The 21,112-nt window shown below is 47.4% G+C and overlaps 14 non-coding genes across 14 annotated transcripts; 8 read left to right on the top strand and 6 right to left on the bottom strand.

Annotated features, from left to right (window-relative positions):
- Positions 1–3,243: 3,243 nt before the first annotated feature.
- Positions 3,244–3,407, bottom strand: LOC135042755 (U1 spliceosomal RNA). Its single transcript, XR_010235830.1, has one exon. It is a non-coding gene; the product is annotated as a U1 spliceosomal RNA (small nuclear RNA).
- Positions 3,408–3,551: 144 nt separating this feature from the next.
- On the top strand, positions 3,552–3,667 carry LOC135042729 (U5 spliceosomal RNA). The gene has a single exon (XR_010235804.1). It is a non-coding gene; the product is annotated as a U5 spliceosomal RNA (small nuclear RNA).
- Positions 3,668–3,937: 270 nt separating this feature from the next.
- LOC135042733 (U5 spliceosomal RNA) lies at positions 3,938–4,053 on the top strand. Its single transcript, XR_010235808.1, has one exon. It is a non-coding gene; the product is annotated as a U5 spliceosomal RNA (small nuclear RNA).
- A 2,254-nt stretch (positions 4,054–6,307) lies between these two features.
- Positions 6,308–6,423, top strand: LOC135042732 (U5 spliceosomal RNA). The gene has a single exon (XR_010235807.1). It is a non-coding gene; the product is annotated as a U5 spliceosomal RNA (small nuclear RNA).
- A 275-nt stretch (positions 6,424–6,698) lies between these two features.
- On the top strand, positions 6,699–6,814 carry LOC135042731 (U5 spliceosomal RNA). Its single transcript, XR_010235806.1, has one exon. It is a non-coding gene; the product is annotated as a U5 spliceosomal RNA (small nuclear RNA).
- A 275-nt stretch (positions 6,815–7,089) lies between these two features.
- Positions 7,090–7,202, top strand: LOC135042735 (U5 spliceosomal RNA). Its single transcript, XR_010235810.1, has one exon. It is a non-coding gene; the product is annotated as a U5 spliceosomal RNA (small nuclear RNA).
- Positions 7,203–11,040: 3,838 nt separating this feature from the next.
- On the bottom strand, positions 11,041–11,204 carry LOC135042744 (U1 spliceosomal RNA). Its single transcript, XR_010235819.1, has one exon. It is a non-coding gene; the product is annotated as a U1 spliceosomal RNA (small nuclear RNA).
- A 144-nt stretch (positions 11,205–11,348) lies between these two features.
- Positions 11,349–11,464, top strand: LOC135042728 (U5 spliceosomal RNA). Its single transcript, XR_010235803.1, has one exon. It is a non-coding gene; the product is annotated as a U5 spliceosomal RNA (small nuclear RNA).
- A 270-nt stretch (positions 11,465–11,734) lies between these two features.
- Positions 11,735–11,851, top strand: LOC135042734 (U5 spliceosomal RNA). The gene has a single exon (XR_010235809.1). It is a non-coding gene; the product is annotated as a U5 spliceosomal RNA (small nuclear RNA).
- Positions 11,852–12,137: 286 nt separating this feature from the next.
- LOC135042730 (U5 spliceosomal RNA) lies at positions 12,138–12,253 on the top strand. Its single transcript, XR_010235805.1, has one exon. It is a non-coding gene; the product is annotated as a U5 spliceosomal RNA (small nuclear RNA).
- Positions 12,254–18,882: 6,629 nt separating this feature from the next.
- Positions 18,883–19,046, bottom strand: LOC135042708 (U1 spliceosomal RNA). Its single transcript, XR_010235791.1, has one exon. It is a non-coding gene; the product is annotated as a U1 spliceosomal RNA (small nuclear RNA).
- A 671-nt stretch (positions 19,047–19,717) lies between these two features.
- Positions 19,718–19,880, bottom strand: LOC135042723 (U1 spliceosomal RNA). Its single transcript, XR_010235801.1, has one exon. It is a non-coding gene; the product is annotated as a U1 spliceosomal RNA (small nuclear RNA).
- Positions 19,881–20,032: 152 nt separating this feature from the next.
- On the bottom strand, positions 20,033–20,196 carry LOC135042741 (U1 spliceosomal RNA). Its single transcript, XR_010235816.1, has one exon. It is a non-coding gene; the product is annotated as a U1 spliceosomal RNA (small nuclear RNA).
- Positions 20,197–20,867: 671 nt separating this feature from the next.
- LOC135042783 (U1 spliceosomal RNA) lies at positions 20,868–21,030 on the bottom strand. Its single transcript, XR_010235859.1, has one exon. It is a non-coding gene; the product is annotated as a U1 spliceosomal RNA (small nuclear RNA).
- Positions 21,031–21,112: the final 82 nt, after the last annotated feature.

The raw sequence follows: 21,112 nt of genomic DNA, 5'->3' as shown, positions 1-21,112 counted from the left end.
GAAAAGGATGCCCTTGCGCACTATCCTGACTTCTCCTCCCGTCTGCTTACTTTGTGCCTTCCAACGCACAATGCGAACTACAGGTGGTGCTGCAGGGCCCACACCCTTTTACTTGCCTTACAGAACAGCTCTGGAGCTGTTACAGTGCCCAGCTGCTGCAAGAAATCAGCTTGAATGCTTCAGGGGATGGGGCATGGCCAACATGAGCCCCACACCAAAGGAGGGTGTGGGTGTTTAATGAGAACTAGGGGTCATCCAAGCACTGCAAAAGGCCGCCATGCCCTGCACGCCCCTTTTCTCTTTTCATATGCAGATGAGGGTTCCAGCCAACTTTGGCCCACTGCTTGGATAACATCACTGTATGCAAATCCATCTGCTGCAGACCTTCCCCCAGGAATGCTTGTACTTGATGTTGCATATGGTTTGATATTTGATGGTGCTTCAGTATTAGGCAGCCTTCCGCCCTCCCATGTTCATCTGAAAAGATGTGGTCTCCCTGCAGTTGTTGTCCCCAGACGAGAGTTCCCTTGTGCTTCCTCAGTTGAATCTCCTTAACTTGACGGGGGAGGGGCTGCCCGAGCAGCCACCCTCCCCAGCCCTATCCCAACTCATACTTATTTTGCATATGAGATCTCTTGATCATGAAGATTGTTCTCACAGGGTGAGGTTCATCCATTATATTTTAAAATAGGAAGGTACAAATTACATATTTGAATTGCATTTATGTGCTTGATTCAAATGTCCCCCCCCCCCTTCCATTCTCAATTGTGCCCGTCAGCAGCTATTCTAAGGTTGCTGCCAATGGGTGTGACACATTAATTTCTTCTGTGGGGTACACTGGACTCCACAAGGATTCACATTGGGGTGTAGAGTAGGATCTTGATCTGAGGCACCAACCGGCTCAAAGCTTTTGACTGTTCCCAAGATGCTCAGTGCATTCTCCTCTATAACCCCGCTTCCATGAACAGGGAGCTCAGTTTGTAGTTGGTGCCTTCAGTAGCAGGCCACTTAACAGGGGCCTGCCTCAGGCAGCCTATTCTTAGCTATAAATTTTGACAAGAAAAGAAGAACTTGTTTTATGAGAATCTACAAGGGCTGCAGCAGGCTAGGTCTAATAGACATCTTTACTGCAGCTTCATCACTCCCAGCGGCGCTGTATACTCCCATGCCCTGGTTGCTGGGTCACTGCAGCGGAGGCTCCGGTTTCATCCTAAGGTCAGTCACACACACACCACCCTTCCGGATCACGAGGCCGCTGATGAAGGGGAGCGTGGCCGTAGGGGGTGGACCGTGTGCGCACTGGCGTGGACACTGATTACTGGGCAGCCGCTCCACTAGCCACCAGGTACAGTTAAGGAGCACAGGTCTGGGGGTTTTTCTCCTATATTAACCCAATTTTGTACTGCCCGCAGCGCATTGTGATAGGTAATAGGGCCTGATTCAGGTTGGATTGCAATCACAATAAGCGATCCAACTGCAAAAATTGCTAAGAGCATACGCATGTGCCTGCATTTTCTGTGGCACCCCGCAGAGAATGCGATCGCCTCTGCCTGTCAATCGGGGCGGGGGGGGGGGGATAGGTGGGTCAGCAACACTCCATTTCCAAGTCAGGGATGGAGCGGTGCGGGGGCAAGGCTTCAAAATGGGGTCTGCAACGGAGGAGACACAGGGGGCGTGGTCACAGCGGCTGTATGACATCACATTCAGCCGCTGTGATCACAAAAATGGTGGCGGCTTCCTGCGCGCACATACAGTCTGCACCAGCAGGAGGCTACATCATTTTTTATGATCACGCTGAACTGCAGTGCGACTGCAATTACAGCATGGACAAGAAGGGAGGCGTCATGCTGGGTGGCCATGCCCTTTCACTGTGCAGGAGCCAGCACCGCTCACACACTAGTCCCCGGGTGCAGCCCCCAACCCCCGGGACACCCGGAGCAACAAAATGTAGATTCAGGCCACCAGGCCACGCCCCTACCTATGAAACCATGCCTCCTTTTTACCATTGCGCTGCTTATCTGCGCGCACTGCATTACAATCTCCCTCGCCACCTCTCTGGGTGTCACCAGTGATAGTGACACCTCTGCCATGCTTGTAGCAGCTGGTCCTAAGATCTACGCCTCAAGCCCTGAGTGTTTGCCCTTGTGACTTGTTGATCATCATAGCGAAGCAGATGCTTACAGAAAACTGCAGGGGCTTAGATTGAAAATAAAAAAATTGATAGGTATAAGGTAGAGAGGAGCGGGTTCGGTTCTCCGAGAACCGAATTCCCCACGAACTCCACGTTGTTTACACTGGTCCGAGGCAGGCTCGGTTGTTCCCGCCTGACTCGGAAAACCTGAAAAAGGGAAAATGTCATCATCCCGCTGTCGGATTCTCGCGAGATTCGGATTCCATATAAAGAGCTGCGCGTTGCCGCCATTTTTACTCGTGCATTGAAGATAGAGCGGAATGGACGTGGCTATGTTCTCTCAGTGGAAATCTCAATATCAGTGCTCAGTATCAGTGGTTACTTATTGCTGCTCAGTAATACTAGTAGTGTGTCTCTCCTGCTCAGTGTCAGTTCTCAGTAGTATCCTCATCAGTGCTCAGTATCACTGCTCATTGTCTTGTGCTGCATTGTGGTGCTCAGCATACTACAGTACATTACTAATAGTCCAGTGCTGCATCTTGCTGCTCAGTGTCAGTTCTAGTATCCTCATCAGTGCTCACTATCACTGTTCATTGCATTTTGGTTTTCTGTATACTACAGTAACATAGTAATATAGTAACATATAGTAACATAGTTTTTGAGGTTGAATAGAGGCAAATTGCCCATCGTGTTCAACCTGTTTTAAGTTGTGATGATTCTACATACTTGCTGAATAATGTTTTATGACTAGTTAGCTACTATAACTCATGTTACCCCCGGATTAACCATGTTGATATTTTAAGTATTATAACCTTGGATAGCTTTTTCATTCAGAAATGTATCCATTCCTTTTTTAAATCCAATTACAGAGTCCACCATTACCACCTTCCCTGGCAGGGAATTCCACATCCTGATTGCCCTAACAGTGAAGATCATAGTATCTCACCTGGCAGGTAAGTAGGAGTTGGGCTAGAGCTGTGGAGGATTGCTGCTCGGGCACCCCCTGTCAAGTGAAGGAGATCCAACTGAGGCAGCACAAGGGAACTCTCGAAAGAAGAACAAGGCTAGAGGAAGATCTGAGACAAAGAAATCTGACTTTTACCAGAGCTGACCAGAGGAAAGCACAAACACAGTCCCCCACTACCACAAATAATGCAGTCGAGTTTCCCACATTTGGGGAAATCACAGGGGTCAGCATACCCAGAATGCAATGAATGAACCTCACCCTGGGAGAACAATCTTCATGACCATGGTATCTCCTATGCAAAATAAGTATGATTTGGGATAGGGCTGGGGAGGGCCGCTGCTCAGGCACATCTCTGTCAAGTAAAGGAGATTCAACTGAGGCAGCACAAGGGAACTCTCATCTGGGGACAACAACTGCAGGGAGAACACATATTTTCAGATGAAAATCTTGGTCATGCTCTGGTTTCTCTTCAGAACGAACAAATCTTTCGCCTTTTACTAAAGATTTCCGTGGAGAGGAGCAAAACTGAGTTTTACCTCAATTTTTGCATGCCCCATCTTTTTGGGGTTTCTTTTATCGGTTTAAAGATAGAATGAGTGTGCTTTAATGAAAGCTCATTTGCATAGAAATGACAGTAAATGTTTGTTTCTTTTCAAACAGAACTTTCTTGACCATGCTACTTGCTTGAAAGATCTGGGAGCACATGGAATACAGTACAAACCATGCTTATAGCAAGGAGAAGCCAGGTGAGAAATCTGCTTTCTTTCAAATTGGGCGCTCACTTTGATCTGAATGAGGACTGCTGGCATGGCACTCAGGCGACAGGTGGAATCTTGGTCATGCTCTGGTTTCTCTTCAGAACTAACAAATATTTCGCCTTTTATTAAAGATTTCCGTGGAGAGGAGCAAAACTGAGTTTTATCTCAATTTTTGCATGCCCCATATTATTGGGGTTTCTTTTATCAGTTTAAAGACAGAACGAGTGTGCTTTCTTGTTAGCTTTAATGTAAGTTTATTTGTATAACAATGACAGTAAATGTCTGTTTCTTTTCAAGCAGAACTTTCTTGACCATACTAATTGCTTGAAAGATCTGGGAGCACATGGAAAAGAGTACAAACCATGCTTATAGCAAGGGGAAGCCTGGTGAGAAATCTGCTTTCTTTCTTTCAAATTGGGTGCTCACTTTGAGCTGAATGAGGACTGCTGGCATCAGGGCCGGCTCTAGGCATGTTCGAATAGAGCGGCCGCGCAGGGCGCCACCCTTAATGGGCGCCACGCGCTGGCGCCGCCATATTCGATGCTGGAGCCGGCCCTGTGTGTGTGCTGCTGCAGCATTTGGCGGTCGCGCTGTGTATGCGCGCTGCGCGGCGCCGGTATCTAACGTCAGACGCCGGCGCCGCGCATAGCCCGCCTGCACAAGTGGCCGCCCACCCGCCCGCCAGCCCGGACCCAGGCTCAGGCTCACTCGCCCGGCCTCCCGCCCGCCCGCCAGCGCTCCCACACAGGCGGACAGCAGTACTCCTCCCCAGCGCCGCAGGTATTTTTTTTTTTTTGGGGGGGGGAGATCCGCACTGTGGGGGCATTTCTGGCACACAGGGGGCATTTTTGGTTATGTGGGGGCATTTCTGGCATTGTGGGGGCATTTCTGGCTCTGTGGGGGGCATTTCTGGCACTGTGGGGGCATTTCTGGCACTGTGGGGGCATTGCATATCTAGCTCTGTGGGGGCATATTTGGCACTGTGGGGACATATCAGGCACTGTGGGGACATTTCTGGCACTGTGGGGGCATTTCTGGCACTGTGTGGGCATTTCTGGCACTGTGGGGGCATTTCTGGCACTGTGGGGGCATTTATCTGGCTCTGTGGGGGCATTTATCTGGCTCTGTGGGGGCATTTATCTGGCACTGTGGGGGCATTTCTGGCACTGTGGGGGCATTTATCTGGCACTGGGGGCATTTATCTGGCACTGTGGGGGCATTTCTGGCACCGTGGGGGCATATCTGGCACTGTGGGGGCATATCTGGCACTGTGGGGACATATCTGGCACTGTGGGGGCATTTATCTGGCTCTGTGGGGGCATTTATGTATCAGGCACCGTGGGGGCATTTATGTATCAGGCACCGTGGGGGCATTTATGTATCATGCACCGTGGGGGCATTTATGTATCATGCACCGTGGGGGCATTTATGTATCAGGCACCGTGGGGACATTTATGTATCTGGCACCGTGGGGGCATTTATGTATCTGGCACCGTGGGGGCATTTATGTATCTGGCACCGTGGGGGCATTTATGTATCAGGCACCGTGGGGGCATTTATGTATCTGGCACCGTGGGGGCATTTATGTATCTGGCACCGTGGGGGCATTTATGTATCTGGCACCGTGGGGGCATTTCTTGCACTGTGGGGGCATTTCTTGCACTGTGGGGACATTTCTTGCACTGTGGGGGCATATCTTGCACTGTGAGGGCATTAATGTATGTGGCACTGTGGGGGCATATCTGCGCTGTGGGGGCATTTATCCATCTGGAACTGTGTGGCCATTTATGTAGCTGGCACTGCTGGGGGGCATGTCACGTGTAGCTGGCACTGCTGGGGGGCATGTCATGTGTAGCTGGCACTGCTGGGGGGCATATCATGTAGTGTTCCCGCTAGGCGTCTGTGGCTGGGCAGTGTGTCTCAGTGCTCTACCTGGCGCAATGTGTCTAACGTGCTCTTATAGGAGGTTCTACCTGGTGCAATGTGTATTAGCTGCACTACTGTGTGGTGTAATGTGAATTGCCACTATAATGTGGCTACGCACCTTCCCCACGAAGTAACTCCCCTAAATTTTTGCTGCGCGCCTTCGGCGCGCACTGTCCATGCTTTAGCGTGTGGAAATGGGAACAACAAGCATTACAGTATGTACATCATTTTGCCCACCTAACTTAAAAATGTGCCCTCCCTGTGATCAGCAACCTGCCCTAAAAAGTGAACACTAGCACGTGTAGCTGGCACTGCTGGAGGGCATGTCATGTGTAGCTGGCACTGCTGGGGGACGAGACCACGCCCACTTTTTCAAGAGGCCACACCCACTTTTCCAAGGGCGCGCGCGCCTTCGGCGCGCGCATGGGGGGGGGGGCACTTTTACATTTTCTCGCTCAGGGTGCTAGTAGGCCTGGAGCCGGCCCTGGCTGGCATGGCACTCAGGCGACAGGTGGAATCTTGGTCATGCTCTGGTTTCTCTTCAGAACGAACAAATCTTTCGCCTTTTACTAAAGATTTCCATGGAGAGGAGCAAAACTGAGTTTTATCTCAAATTTTGCATGCCCCATCTTATTGGGGTTTTATTTTATCGGTTTAAAGATAGAACGAGTGTGCTTTAATGTAAGCTCATTTGCATAGAAATGACAGTAAATGTTTGTTTCTTTTCAAACAGAACTTTCTTGACTATACTAATTGCTTGAAAGATCTGGGAACACATGGAAAAAAATACAAACCATGTTTATAGCTAGGGGAAGCCTGGTGAGAAATCTGCTTTCTTTCTTTCAAATTGGGTGCTCACTTTGAGCTGAATAAGAACTGCTGGCATGGCACTCAGGCGACAGGTGGAATCTTGGTCATGCTCTGGTTTCTCTTCAGAACGAACAAATCTTTCGCCTTTTACTAAAGATTTCCGTGGAGAGGAGCAAAACTGAGTTTTATCTCATTTTTTCCTTGCCCCATCTTATTGGGGTTTTATTTTATCTGTTTAAAGATAGAACGAGTGTGCTTTAATGTAAGCTCATTTGCATAGAAATTACAGTAAATGTTTGTTTCTTTTCAAACAGAACTTTCTTGACCACACTAATTGCTTGAAAGATCTGGGAGCACATGGAAAAGAGTACAAACCATGTTTATAGCAAGGGTAAGCCTGGTGAGAAATCTGCTTTCTTTCATTCAAATTGGGTGCTCACTTTCAGCTGAATGAGAACTGCTGGCATGGCACTCAGGCGACAGGTGGAATCTTGGTCATGCTCTGGATTCTCTTCAGAACTAACAAATATTTCGCCTTTTATTAAAGATTTCCGTGGAGAGGAGCAAAACTGAGTTTTATCTCAATTTTTGCATGCCCCATATCATACCTCCCAACTGTCCCGATTTTCGCGGGACAGTCCCGTTTTTTGGGGACTGTCCCGCTGTCCCACCTGCGGGCCGCAGTGTCCCGCGGTGGGGAGGACAGTTGGGAGGCTCTGTCTGTCGCTGCCCTGCTTAGCAGAGCAGCGGTGAATAGACGCTGTGCGCATGCGCACAGCGTCTATTCACTGAAGTCAGAGGGAGAGGTGGCATGCCAGCGGCTCACAGAGCGCTGGGCATGCCCCCTCAGTGCCGAAAACGGGGGCGTGACTCGCGATCGCGGGTCCTCCCGCGAAGTCACACCCCCTTTTACTTAGGCCACGCTGCAATTGTTCATGCCGTTGGCTTGTGTTCTGTTGAATGCCACGTTCTGCGGCATGCTTAAGGTGTGAGCTGGTAAGATGCTCACCTTAGTTTAACAATAAATCCTTTCCTCGAAATGTCCGTCTCCCTGGGCACAGTTCCTATAACTGGAGTCTGGAGGAGGGGCATAGAGGGAGGAGCCAGTTCACACCCTTTGATAGTCTTAAAGTGCCCATGTCTCTTGCGGATCCCGTCTATACCCCATGGTTCTTAATGTGACCCCAGCATCCTCTACGGACTAAGAGAAAAGGATGCCCTTGCGCACTATCCTGACTTCTCCTCCCGTCTGCTTACTTTGTGCCTTCCAACGCACAATGCGAACTACAGGTGGTGCTGCAGGGCCCACACCCTTTTACTTGCCTTACAGAACAGCTCTGGAGCTGTTACAGTGCCCAGCTGCTGCAAGAAATCAGCTTGAATGCTTCAGGGGATGGGGCATGGCCAACATGAGCCCCACACCAAAGGAGGGTGGGGGTGTTTAATGAGAACTAGGGGTCATCCAAGCACTGCAAAAGGCCGCCATGCCCTGCACGCCCCTTTTCTCTTTTCATATGCAGATGAGGGTTCCAGCCAACTTTGGCCCACTGCTTGGATAACATCACTGTATGCAAATCCGTCTGCTGCAGACCTTCCCCCAGGAATGCTTGTACTAGATGTTGCATATGGTTTGATATTTGATGGTGCTTCAGTATTAGGCAGCCTTCCGCCCTCCCATGTTCATCTGAAAAGATGTGGTCTCCCTGCAGTTGTTGTCCCCAGACGAGAGTTCCCTTGTGCTTCCTCAGTTGAATCTCCTTAACTTGACGGGGGAGGGGCTGCCAGAGCAGACACCCTCCCCAGCCCTATCCCAACTCATACTTATTTTGCATATGAGATTTCTTGATCATGAAGATTGTTCTCACAGGGTGAGGTTCATCCATTATATTTTAAAATAGGAAGGTACAAATTACATATTTGAATTGCATTTATGTGCTGGATTCAAATGTCCCCCCCCCCCTTCCATTCTCAATTGTGCCCGTCAGCAGCTATTCTAAGGTTGCTGCCAATGGGTGTGACACATTAATTTCTTCTGTGGGGTACACTGGACTCCACAAGGATTCACATTGGGGTGTAGAGTAGGATCTTGATCTGAGGCACCAACCGGCTCAAAGCTTTTGACTGTTCCCAAGATGCTCAGTGCATTCTCCTCTATAACCCCGCTTCCATGAACAGGGAGCTCAGTTTGTAGTTGGTGCCTTCAGTAGCAGGCCACTTAACAGGGGCCTGCCTCAGGCAGCCTATTCTTAGCTATAAATTTTGACAAGAAAAGAAGAACTTGTTTTATGAGAATCTACAAGGGCTGCAGCAGGCTAGGTCTAATAGACATCTTTACTGCAGCTTCATCACTCCCAGCGACGCTGTATACTCCCGTGCCCTGGTTGCTGGGTCACTGCAGCGGAGGTTCCGGTTTCATCCTAAGGTCAGTCACACACACACCACCCTTCCGGATCACGAGGCCGCTGTTGAAGGGGAGCGTGGCCGTAGGGGGTGGACCGTGTGCGCACTGGCGTGGACACTGATTACTGGGCAGCCGCTCCACTAGCCACCAGGTACAGTTAAGGAGCACAGGTCTGGGGGTTTTTCTCCTATATTAACCCAATTTTGTACTGCCCGCAGCGCATTGTGATAGGTAATAGGGCCTGATTCAGGTTGGATTGCAATCACAATAAGCGATCCAACTGCAAAAATTGCTAAGAGCATACGCATGTGCCTGCATTTTCTGCGGCACCCCGCAGAGAATGCGATCGCCTCTGCCTGTCAATCGGGGCGGGGGGGGGGGATAGGTGGGTCAGCAACACTCCATTTCCAAGTGAGGGATGGAGCGGTGCGGGTGCAAGGCTTCAAAATGGGGTCTGCAATGGAGGAGACACAGGGGGCGTGGTCACAGCGGCTGTATGACATCACATTCAGCCGCTGTGATCACAAAAATGGTGGCGGCTTCCTGCGCGCACATACAGTCTGCACCAGCAGGAGGCTACACCATTTTTTATGATCACGCTGAACTGCAGTGCGACTGCAATTACAGCATGGTCAAGAAGGGAGGCGTCATGCTGGGTGGCCATGCCTTTTCACTGTGCAGGAGCCAGCACCGCTCACACACTAGTCCCCGGGTGCAGTCCCCAACCCCCGGGACACCCGGAGCAACAAAATGTAGATTCAGGCCACCAGGCCACGTCCCTACCTATGAAACCATGCCTCCTTTTTACCATTGCGCTGCTTATCTGCGCGCACTGCATTACAATCTCCCTCGCCACCTCTCTGGGTGTCACCAGTAATAGTGACACCTCTGCCATGCTTGTAGCAGCTGGTCCTAAGATCTACGCCTCAAGCCCTGAGTGTTTGCCCTTGTGACTTGTTGATCATCATAGCGAAGCAGATGCTTACAGAAAACTGCAGGGGCTTAGATTGAAAATAAAAAAATTGATGGGTATAAGGTAGAGAGGAGCGGGTTCGGTTCTCCGAGAACCGAATTCCCCACGAACTCCACGTGGTTTACACTGGTCCGAGGCAGGCTCGGTTGTTCCCGCCTGACTCGGAAAACCTGAACAAGGGAAAATGTCATCATCCCGCTGTCGGATTCTCGCGAGATTCGGATTCCATATAAAGAGCTGCGCGTTGCCGCCATTTTTACTCGTGCATTGAAGAGAGAGCGGAATGGACGTGGCTATGTTCTCTCAGTGGAAATCTCAATAGCAGTGCTCAGTATCAGTGGTTACTTATTGCTGCTCAGTAATACTAGTAGTGTGTCTCTCCTGCTCAGTGTCAGTTCTCAGTAGTATCCTCATCAGTGCTCAGATCACTGCTCATTGTCTTGTGCTGCATTGTGGTGCTCAGCATACTACAGTACATTACTAATAGTCCAGTGCTGCATCTTGCTGCTCAGTGTCAGTTCTAGTATCCTCATCAGTGCTCACTATCACTGTTCATTGCATTTTGGTTTTCTGTATACTACAGTAACATAGTAATATAGTAACATATAGTAACATAGTTTTTGAGGTTGAATAGAGGCAAATTGCCCATCGTGTTCAACCTGTTTTAAGTTGTGATGATTCTACATACTTGCTGAATAATGTTTTATGACTAGTTAGCTACTATAACTCATGTTACCCCCGGATTAACCATGTTGATATTTTAAGTATTATAACCTTGGATAGCTTTTTCATTCAGAAATGTATCCATTCCTTTTTTAAATCCAATTACAGAGTCCGCCATTACCACCTTCCCTGGCAGGGAATTCCACATCCTGATTGCCCTAACAGTGAAGATCATAGTATCTCACCTGGCAGGTAAGTAGGAGTTGGGCTAGAGCTGTGGAGGATTGCTGCTCGGGCACCCCCTGTCAAGTGAAGGAGATCCAACTGAGGCAGCACAAGGGAACTCTCGAAAGAAGAACAAGGCTAGAGGAAGATCTGAGACAAAGAAATCTGACTTTTACCAGAGCTGACCAGAGGAAAGCACAAACACAGTCCCCCACTACCACAAATAATGCAGTCGAGTTTCCCACATTTGGGGAAATCACAGGGGTCAGCATACCCAGAATGCAATGAATGAACCTCACCCTGGGAGAACAATCTTCATGACCATGGTATCTCCTATGCAAAATAAGTATGATTTGGGATAGGGCTGGGGAGGGCCGCTGCTCAGGCACATCTCTGTCAAGTAAAGGAGATTCAACTGAGGCAGCACAAGGGAACTCTCATCTGGGGACAACAACTGCAGGGAGAACACATATTTTCAGATGAAAATCTTGGTCATGCTCTGGTTTCTCTTCAGAACGAACAAATCTTTCGCCTTTTACTAAAGATTTCCGTGGAGAGGAGCAAAACTGAGTTTTACCTCAATTTTTGCATGCCCCATCTTTTTGGGGTTTCTTTTATCGGTTTAAAGATAGAATGAGTGTGCTTTAATGAAAGCTCATTTGCATAGAAATTACAGTAAATGTTTGTTTCTTTTCAAACAGAACTTTCTTGACCATGCTACTTACTTGAAAGATCTGGGAGCACATGGAATACAGTACAAACCATGCTTATAGCAAGGAGAAGCCAGGTGAGAAATCTGCTTTCTTTCAAATTGGGCGCTCACTTTGATCTGAATGAGGACTGCTGGCATGGCACTCAGGCGACAGGTGGAATCTTGGTCATGCTCTGGTTTCTCTTCAGAATGAACAAATCTTTCGCCTTTTATTAAAGATTATCCGTGGAGAGGAGCAAAACTGAGTTTTATCTCAATTTTTGCATGCCCCATATTATTGGGGTTTCTTTTATCAGTTTAAAGACAGAACGAGTGAGCTTTCTTGTTGGCTTTAATGTAAGTTTATTTGTATAACAATGACAGTAAATGTCTGTTTCTTTTCAAGCAGAACTTTCTTGACCATACTAATTGCTTGAAAGATCTGGGAGCACATGGAAAAGAGTACAAACCATGCTTATAGCAAGGGGAAGCCTGGTGAGAAATCTGCTTTCTTTCTTTCATATTGGGTGCTCACTTTGAGCTGAATGAGGACTGCTGGCATGGCACTCAGGCGACAGGTGGAATCTTGGTCATGCTCTGGTTTCTCTTCAGAACGAACAAATCTTTCGCCTTTTACTAAAGATTTCCGTGGAGAGGAGCAAAACTGAGTTTTATCTAAATTTTTGCATGCCCCATATTATTGGGGTTTCTTTTATCTGTTTAAAGACAGAACGAGTGTGCTTTCTTGTTAGCTTTAATGTAAGTTGCCATAGATGCAGTGAAACACGCGTGTAGGGCACGGCGTGTCCTCGTGTATTTGACTCATGTGAAATGTTATAAAACAAAAATATATGATTATGATGTTAGCTGTTAGTCTCCACTAATAGGGAATAGAAGCTGAGCTATAAGAAAGGAATACACTAGATATGATGTCACTTAGCAATTACAATGTCTAAAGTGCATACAGATAGCTACTAATAACTCTTGATAAGAAAGTATATCAGTGTGGGTATATTTATATGATGGGATATTGGGACTAGTGAATATATATCACTCCTGCTGTCCAGATTGGCAATAACCAGACAATTATGATAAGAGTAGAGATGTCACATGGGCTGCTATAGATATTAATTTAATGCTGTATGTGTCATTTGTTACAAATGGATACATTTTCTATGAGTCAGCCTAGCAGCTGCATGTTCTAACAGAACACTATCCTCACACAGAATCTGCTAACCTTGAGATAACTAAATGACAGTGTGTAACAGTCTCTTTACTATAAGACTGTTACAAAGTAATATATATATTTGAAGTCAGTCTAGCAGCTGTGTGTTTCAGCAGTTTATAAGACAAAGAAAATCTCCTATTGTGGAATCTAGACACATGGGACTGCTGGCCTGTGTCATACTATTTCTATGTAATACCAGTAACATGTATATAACTGTTACATAATTGTTACAAATGGATAAATCTTTGAGTCAGCCTAGCAGCTGCATGTCCTAACAGGACACCATAAATCCTTTACAGTGTAACAAATTGATTGGTAACACTTAAAGGCTGGAGAGCAGTTATATGCCTTACTAGCATACTCAATATACCACATTATTACACCAGTTACCACGATTATTGACAGCGCATTTGATATATTATATTACCCTCACACTGAGTCTGTTTACCTTTAGATAACTAAGTGACCGAATATGTAACAGTTTCTCTATCATAAGACTGTTACAAAGTGAGATAGATATATTTGGAAGTCAGTCAAACAGCTGTGTGTTTCAGCGGTTTATAAGAAAATTCCTCATTGTGGAATCTGGACCACTAAGGGTTATTATATATATAGCACATGGAATTGCCACATCTCCCTATATGATAATTTCATTACACTGTAACATAATAAGAATTAACTCTTTAACAGTGTAAATAGAGAGTAATGAATCTCTGACACATGGAATATATTATTTCTTAGATGAATTGGATAAACCATTATGACAGACACTTTGCTTCCTAATAAGAATTGAGGTGGCTATACCTCTAAGGAAAGCATTATTGCCTACGCCTAGATCAGATTAAATAAGATCTGGCTGAATATATGAAGGAAGGTTGCTATTTATATGAGAATTGGAATTGCTATATTCCTTAAGGCAACCCCACCGATTGATATATGTTGTCAATTAAGTATATCTGAACGGCTATATCTGGACCAGATTTAATAAGATCTGGCTGATTATATGAAGGAGGGCTGCTATTTATATTGGAATTGCCATATTCCTTAAGGCAACCGCACCTGTTGGTATATCTCGCCAATTAACTATATCTAAACAGCTAAATTAAAGCTATTCATCATTTTTTTAGTTTGGATATTAATAAATATGATCTTTCCATGATGCATAGAGATTTCCCTATCAAGTGATTCCTTATCCGATATAGAAAGCTATCCCCCTATGGTATTGAATTTAGGAATATAGTCTTAGGGGACACAGAGAAATAAGTGATCCCCATCTACCTAAGCACCCCACAAATTGGAGGTTAGCTTACCGGTTATACTCAATCACCCCCACAAATTCGCCAATGGGGATGGCTTCCCGGGAGGTAACCCCTATTGAGTGAAGGGAGTATATAGGATACGACCCAGTGGTACCTGACGACATAGATACTAACAGCTATTTAATAACATTACGCTAGAAAGTGATTATTAGCAACATATATATCTATATAAACAACCCCGCCAGGGTTGTGCCTTCAAAAATAATCACACACGGACACGCTTTTTAAACCTTTTTTTCACATCTCTTTATTCTTCTTATGCACATGTATGTTAGTTCTGTGATTTTAACCTTTATGTTTCACTGCAGTTTGGGATAATAATATTAATATTTATCCAATTTTAATACATACTTAATAAAGGTTATATTTTATGATTCATTCATTCTGTCCAGTGCGTCAACAGTGCAGATTTCTTCTTGTTTTTTCTCCCAAATTCTATAACAATGACAGTAAATGTTGTTACTTTTCAAACAGAACTTTCTTGACCATGCTACTTGCTTGAAAGATCTGGGAGCACATGGAAAACAGTACAAACCATGCAGTATCACAAGATCCTTTATTTGATCTTTCATGAAGATAGAGCAGAATTGAGGACACGTCAACAATTTCTGCCGAAGGTGGTTCATCTTTCCACATGGTGCCTTTGGCCACTGACACCTTCGTTGAGTCAAAGTCTCTGGCTGTGGTCAGAACTTTGAAAATTTATGTCACCAGAACGGTTCAGATTAGGAAAACAGAGGCTCTGTTTGTCCTGTATGCTCCCAACAGGATTGGGTGTCCTGCTTCCATGTAGACCATTATGCGCTGGATCTGTGGTAAGATTCAGCATGCTCATTCCACGGCAGGATTGCCGTTACTGAAATAGGTGAAGACCCATTCTACTAGAAAGGTGGGTTCATCCTGGGCAGCTGGTCGGGGAGTCTCGGCATTGCAATTTTGCCGAGCAGCTATTTAGTAAACACTTTTGCTAAGTTTTACAAGTTTGATACCTTGGCTGATGATAACCTCAAGTTGGGTCATTCGGTGCTGCAGAGTCGTACGCACTCTCCCACCCGTTCAAGAGCTTTGGTATAACCCCATGGTTCTTAATGTGACCCCAGCATCCTCTAGGTCGTATGAGAAAATAGGATTTTAATACCTACCGGTAAATCCTTTTCTCTTAGTCCGTAGAGGATGCTGGGCACCCGTCCCAGTCCATACTGTGTCTGCAGTTATTACTTGTGGTTATACACATGTTGTGTTATGGTTCTGGTCAGCTTTTTGCTGCAATTGTTCATGCCGTTGGCTTGTGTTCTGTTGAATGCCACATTCTGCGGCATGCTTAAGGTGTGAGCTGGTAAGATGCTCACCTTAGTTTAACAATAAATCCTTTCCTCGAAATGTCCGTCTCCCTGGGCTCAGTTCCTATAACTGGAGTCTGGAGGAGGGGCATAGAGGGAGGAGCCAGTTCACACCCTTTGAAAGTCTTAAAGTGCCCATGTCTCTTGCGGATCCCGTCTATACCCCATGGTTCTTAATGTGACCCCAGCATCCTCTACGGACTAAGAGAAAAGGATGCCCTTGCGCACTATCCTGACTTCTCCTCCCGTCTGCTTACTTTGTGCCTTCCAACGCACAATGCGAACTACAGGTGGTGCTGCAGGGCCCACACCCTTTTACTTGCCTTACAGAACAGCTCTGGAGCTGTTACAGTGCCCAGCTGCTGCAAGAAATCAGCTTGAATGCTTCAGGGGATGGGGCATGGCCAACATGAGCCCCACACCAAAGGAGGGTGGGGGTGTTTAATGCGAACTAGGGGTCATCCAAGCACCGCAAAAGGCCGCCATGCCCTGCATGCCCCTTTTCTCTTTTCATATGCAGATGAGGGTTCCAGCCAACTTTGGTCCACTGCTTGGATGACATCACCGTATGCAAATCCGTCTTCTGCAGACCTTCCCCCTGGAATGCTTGTACTAGTTGTTGCATATGGTTTGATATTTGATGGTGCTTCAATATTAGGCAGCCTTCCACCCTCCCATGTTCATCTGAACAGATGTGGTCTCCCTGCAGTTGTTGTCCCCAGACGAGAGTTCCCTTGTGCGTCCTCAGTTGAATCTCCTTAACTTGACGGGGGAGGGGCTGCCCGAGCAGCCACCCTCCCCAGCCCTATCCCAACTCATACTTATTTTGCATATGAGATCTCTTGATCATGAAGATTGTTCTCACAGGGTGAGGTTCATCCATTATATTTTAAAATAGGAAGGTACAAATTACATATTTGAATTGCATCTATGTGCTGGATTCAAATGTCCCCCCCCCCTTCCTTTCTCAATTGTGCCCGTCAGCAGCTATTCTAAGGTTGCTGCCAATGGGTGTGACACATTAATTTCTTCTGTGGGGTACACTGGACTCCACAAGGATTCACATTGGGGTGTAGAGTAGGATCTTGATCTGAGGCACCAACCGGCTCAAAGCTTTTGACTGTTCCCAAGATGCTCAGTGCATTCTCCTCTATAACCCCGCTTCCATGAACAGGGAGCTCAGTTTGTAGTTGGTGCCTTCAGTAGCAGGCCTCTTAACAGGGGCCTGCCTCAAGCAGCCTATTCTTAGCTATTAATTTTGACAAGAAAAGAAGAACTTGTTTTATGAGAATCTACAAGGGCTGCAGCAGGCTAGGTCTAATAGACATCTTTACTGCAGCTTCATCACTCCCAGCGGCGCTGTATACTCCCGTGCCCTGGTTGCTGGGTCACTGCAGCGGAGGCTCCAGTTTCTTCCTAAGGTCAGTCACACACACACCGCCCTTCCGGATCACGAGGCCGCTGATGAAGGGGAGCGTGGCCGTAGGGGGTGGACCGTGTGCGCACTGGCGTGGACACTGATTACTGGGCAGCCGCTCCACTAGCCACCAGGTACAGTTAAGGAGCACAGGTCTGGGAGTTTTACTCCTATATTAACCCAATTTTGTACTGCCCGCAGCGCATTGTGATAGGTAATAGGGCCTGATTCAGGTTGGATTGCAATCACAATAAGCGATCCAACTGCAAAAATTGCTAAGAGCATACGCATGTGCCTACATTTTCTGCGGCACCCCGCAGAGAATGCGATCGCCTCTGCCTGTCAATCGGGGCGGGGGGGGGGGGGAGAGGGGGGTCAGCAACACTCCATTTCCAAGTCAGGGATGGAGCGGTGCGGGGGCAAGGCTTCAAAATGGGGTCTGCAACGGAGGAGACACAGGGGGCGTGGTCACAGCGGCTGTATGACATCACATTCAGCCGCTGTGATCACAAAAATGGTGGCGGCTTCCTGCGCGCACATACAGTCTGCACCAGCAGGAGGCTACACCATTTTATATGATCACGCTGAACTGCAGTGCGACTGCAATTACAGCATGGTCAAGAATGGAGGCGTCATGCTCGGTGGCCATGCACTGTCACTGTGCAGGAGCCAGCACCGCACACACACTAGTCCCCGGGTGCAGCCCCCAACCCCCGGGACACCCGGAGCAACAAAATGTAGATTCAGGCCACCAGGCCACGTCCCTACCTATGAAACCATGCCTCCTTTTTACCATTGCACTGCTTATCTGCGCGCACTGCATTACAATCTCCCTCGCCACCTCTCTGGGTGTCACCAGTGATAGTGACACCTCTGCCATGCTTGTAGCAGCTGGTCCTAAGATCTACGCCTCAAGCCCTGAGTGTTTGCCCTTGTGACTTGTTGATCATCATAGCGAAGCAGATGCTTACAGAAAACTGCAGGGGCTTAGATTGAAAATAAAAAAATTGATGGGTATAAGGTAGAGAGGAGCGGGTTCGGTTCTCCGAGAACCGAATTCCCGACGAACTCCACGTGGTTTACACTGGTCCGAGGCAGGCTCGGTTGTTCCCGCCTGACTCGGAAAACCTGAACAAGGGAAAATGTCATCATCCCGCTGTCGGATTCTCGCGAGATTCGGATTCCATATAAAGAGCTGCGCGTTGCCGCCATTTTTACTCGTGCATTGAAGAGAGAGCGGAGAGGACGTGGCTATGTTCTCTCAGTGGAAATCTCAATATCAGTGCTCAGTATCAGTGGTTACTTATTGCTGCTCAGTAATACTAGTAGTGTGTCTCTCCTGCTCAGTGTCAGTTCTCAGTAGTATCCTCATCAGTGCTCAGTATCACTGCTCATTGTCTTGTGCTGCATTGTGGTGCTCAGCATACTACAGTACATTACTAATAGTCCAGTGCTGCATCTTGCTGCTCAGTGTCAGTTCTAGTATCCTCATCAGTGCTCACTATCACTGCTCATTACATTGTGGTGTTCTGTATACTACAGTAACATAGTAATATAGTAACATATAGTAACATAGTTTTTGAGGTTGAATAGAGGCAAATTGCCCATCGTGTTCAACCTGTTTTAAGTTGTGATGATTCTACATACTTGCTGAATAATGTTTTATGACTAGTTAACTACTATAACTCATGTTACCCCCGGAATAACCATGTTGATATTTTAAGTATTATAACCTTGGATAGCTTTTTCATTCAGAAATGTATCCATTCCTTTTTTAAATCCAATTACAGAGTCCGCCATTACCACCTTCCCTGGCAGGGAATTCCACATCCTGATTGCCCTAACAGTGAAGATCATAGTATCTCACCTGGCAAGTAAGTAGGAGTTGGGCTAGAGCTGTGGAGGATTGCTGCTCGGGCACCCCCTGTCAAGTGAAGGAGATCCAACTGAGGCAGCACAAGGGAACTCTCGAAAGAAGAACAAGGCTAGAGGAAGATCTGAGACAAAGAAATCTGACTTTTACCAGAGCTGACCAGAGGAAAGCACAAACACAGTCCCCCACTACCACAAATAATGCAGTCGAGTTTCCCACATTTGGGGAAATCACAGGGGTCAGCATACCCAGAGTGCAATGAATGAACCTCACCCTGGGAGAACAATCTTCATGACCATGGTATCTCCTATGCAAAATAAGTATGATTTGGGATAGGGCTGGGGAGGGCCGCTGCTCAGGCACATCTCTGTCAAGTAAAGGAGATTCAACTGAGGCAACACAAGGGAACTCTCATCTGGGGACAACAACTGCAGGGAGAACACATATTTTCAGATGAACATGGGAGGGCAGAAGGCTGCCTAATACTGAAGCACCCCCAAACAACAAACCAAATGCAACTACTAGTGCAAGCATTCCTGGGGGAAGGCCTGCAGCAGATGGATTTGCATATGGTGATGTCATCCAAGCAGTGGGTCAAAGTTGGCTTCAACCCTCGTCTGCATATGAAAATAAAAATGGGGTGTGCAGGGCATGGCGGCCTTTTGCGGCGCTTGGATGACCCCTAGTTCGCATTAAACACCTCCACCTTCCTTCGGTGTGGGGCTCATGTTGGCTATGCCCCAGCCCCTGAAGCATTCAAGCTGATTTCTTGCAGCAGCTGGGCACTGTAACAGCTCCAGAGCTGCTCTGTAAAGCAAGTAAAAGGGTGTGGGCCCTGCAGCACTACCTGTAGTTTGCATTGTGCTTTGGAAGGCACAAAGTAAGCAGACGGGAGAAGTCAGGATAGTGCACAAGGGCATAGAAGGGAGCGGCTCAAGAAAAGAGAAGTGGAAACAGACAGCAAACTAGGCTGGAGAGAGACCTGAGACAAAGAGATCTGAATTATACGAGAGCCGACCAGAGGAAACACAAATTATGTAATCAAGTGTCCCACATTTGGGGAAATCGTAGGAGCAGCACACCCAGAGTGCATTGGGTGAGCCTTGCCCTGGGAGAAGCACCTTCCTGATCATAGTATCTCACCTGGCAGGTAAGTAGGAGTTGGGCTAGAGCTGGGGAGGGTCGCTGTTCGGGCACCCCCCTGTCAAGTGAAGGAGCTCCAACTGAGGCAGCACAAGGAAACTCTCGAAAAAAGAACAAGGCTAGAGGAAGATCTGAGACAAAGAAATCTGACTTTTACCAGAGCTGACCAGAGGAAAGCACAAACACAGTCCCCCACTACCACAAATAATGCAGTCGAGTTTCCCACATTTGGGGAAATCACAGGGGTCAGTATACCCAGAATGCAATGAATGAACCTCACCCTGGGAGAACAATCTTCATGACAATGGTATCTCCTATGCAAAATAAGTATGATTTGGGATAGGGCTGGGGAGGGCCGCTGCTCAGGCACATCTCTGTCAAGTAAAGGAGATTCAACTGAGGCAGCACAAGGGAACTCTCATCTGGGGACAACAACTGCAGGGAGAACACATATTTTCAGATGAACATGGGAGAGCAGAAGGCTGCCTAATACTGAAGCACCCCCAAACAACAAACCAAATGCAACAACTAGTACAAGCATTCCTGGGAAAAGGTCTGCAGAAGACGGATTTGCATACGGTGATGTCATCCAAGCAGTGGGCCAAAGTTGGCTGGAACCCTCATCTGCATATGAAAAGAGAAAAGGGGTATGCAGGGCATGGCGGCCTTTTGCGGCGCTTGGATGACCCTTAGTTCGCATTAAACACCTCCACCCTCCGTCGGTGTGGGGCTCATGTTGGCTATGCCCCAGCCCCTGAAGCATTCAAGCTGATTTCTTGCAGCAGCTGGGCACTGTAACAGCTCCAGAGCTGCTCTGAAAGGCAAGTAAAAGGGTGTGGGCCCTGCAGCACTACCTGTAGTATGCATTGTGCGTTGGAAGGCACAAAGTAAGCAGACAGGAGAAGTCAGGAGAGTGCACAAGGGCATAGAAGGCAGCGGCTCAAGAAAAGAGAAGTGGAAACAGACAGCAAACTAGGCTGGAGAGAGACCTGAGACAAAGAGATCTGAATTATACGAGAGCCGACCAGGGGAAACACAAATTATGCAGTCAAGTTTCCCACATTTGGGGAAATCGCAGGAGCAGCACACCCAGAGTGCAATGGGTGAGCCTTGCCCTGGGAGAAGCACCTTCATGATCATAGTATCTCACCTGGCAGGTATGTAGGAGTTGGGCTAGAGCTGGGGAGGGTCGCTGCTTGGGTACCCCCCTGTCAAGTGAAGGAGATCAAACTGAGGCAGCACAATGG

This window comes from Pseudophryne corroboree, unplaced genomic scaffold, assembly GCF_028390025.1.
Source record: "Pseudophryne corroboree isolate aPseCor3 unplaced genomic scaffold, aPseCor3.hap2 scaffold_835, whole genome shotgun sequence".
NCBI classification, from domain to species: Eukaryota; Metazoa; Chordata; class Amphibia; order Anura; family Myobatrachidae; genus Pseudophryne; species Pseudophryne corroboree.
The sequence above is the reverse complement of the archived record's forward strand: the minus strand, read 5'-3'. Positions and strand labels throughout refer to the sequence as shown.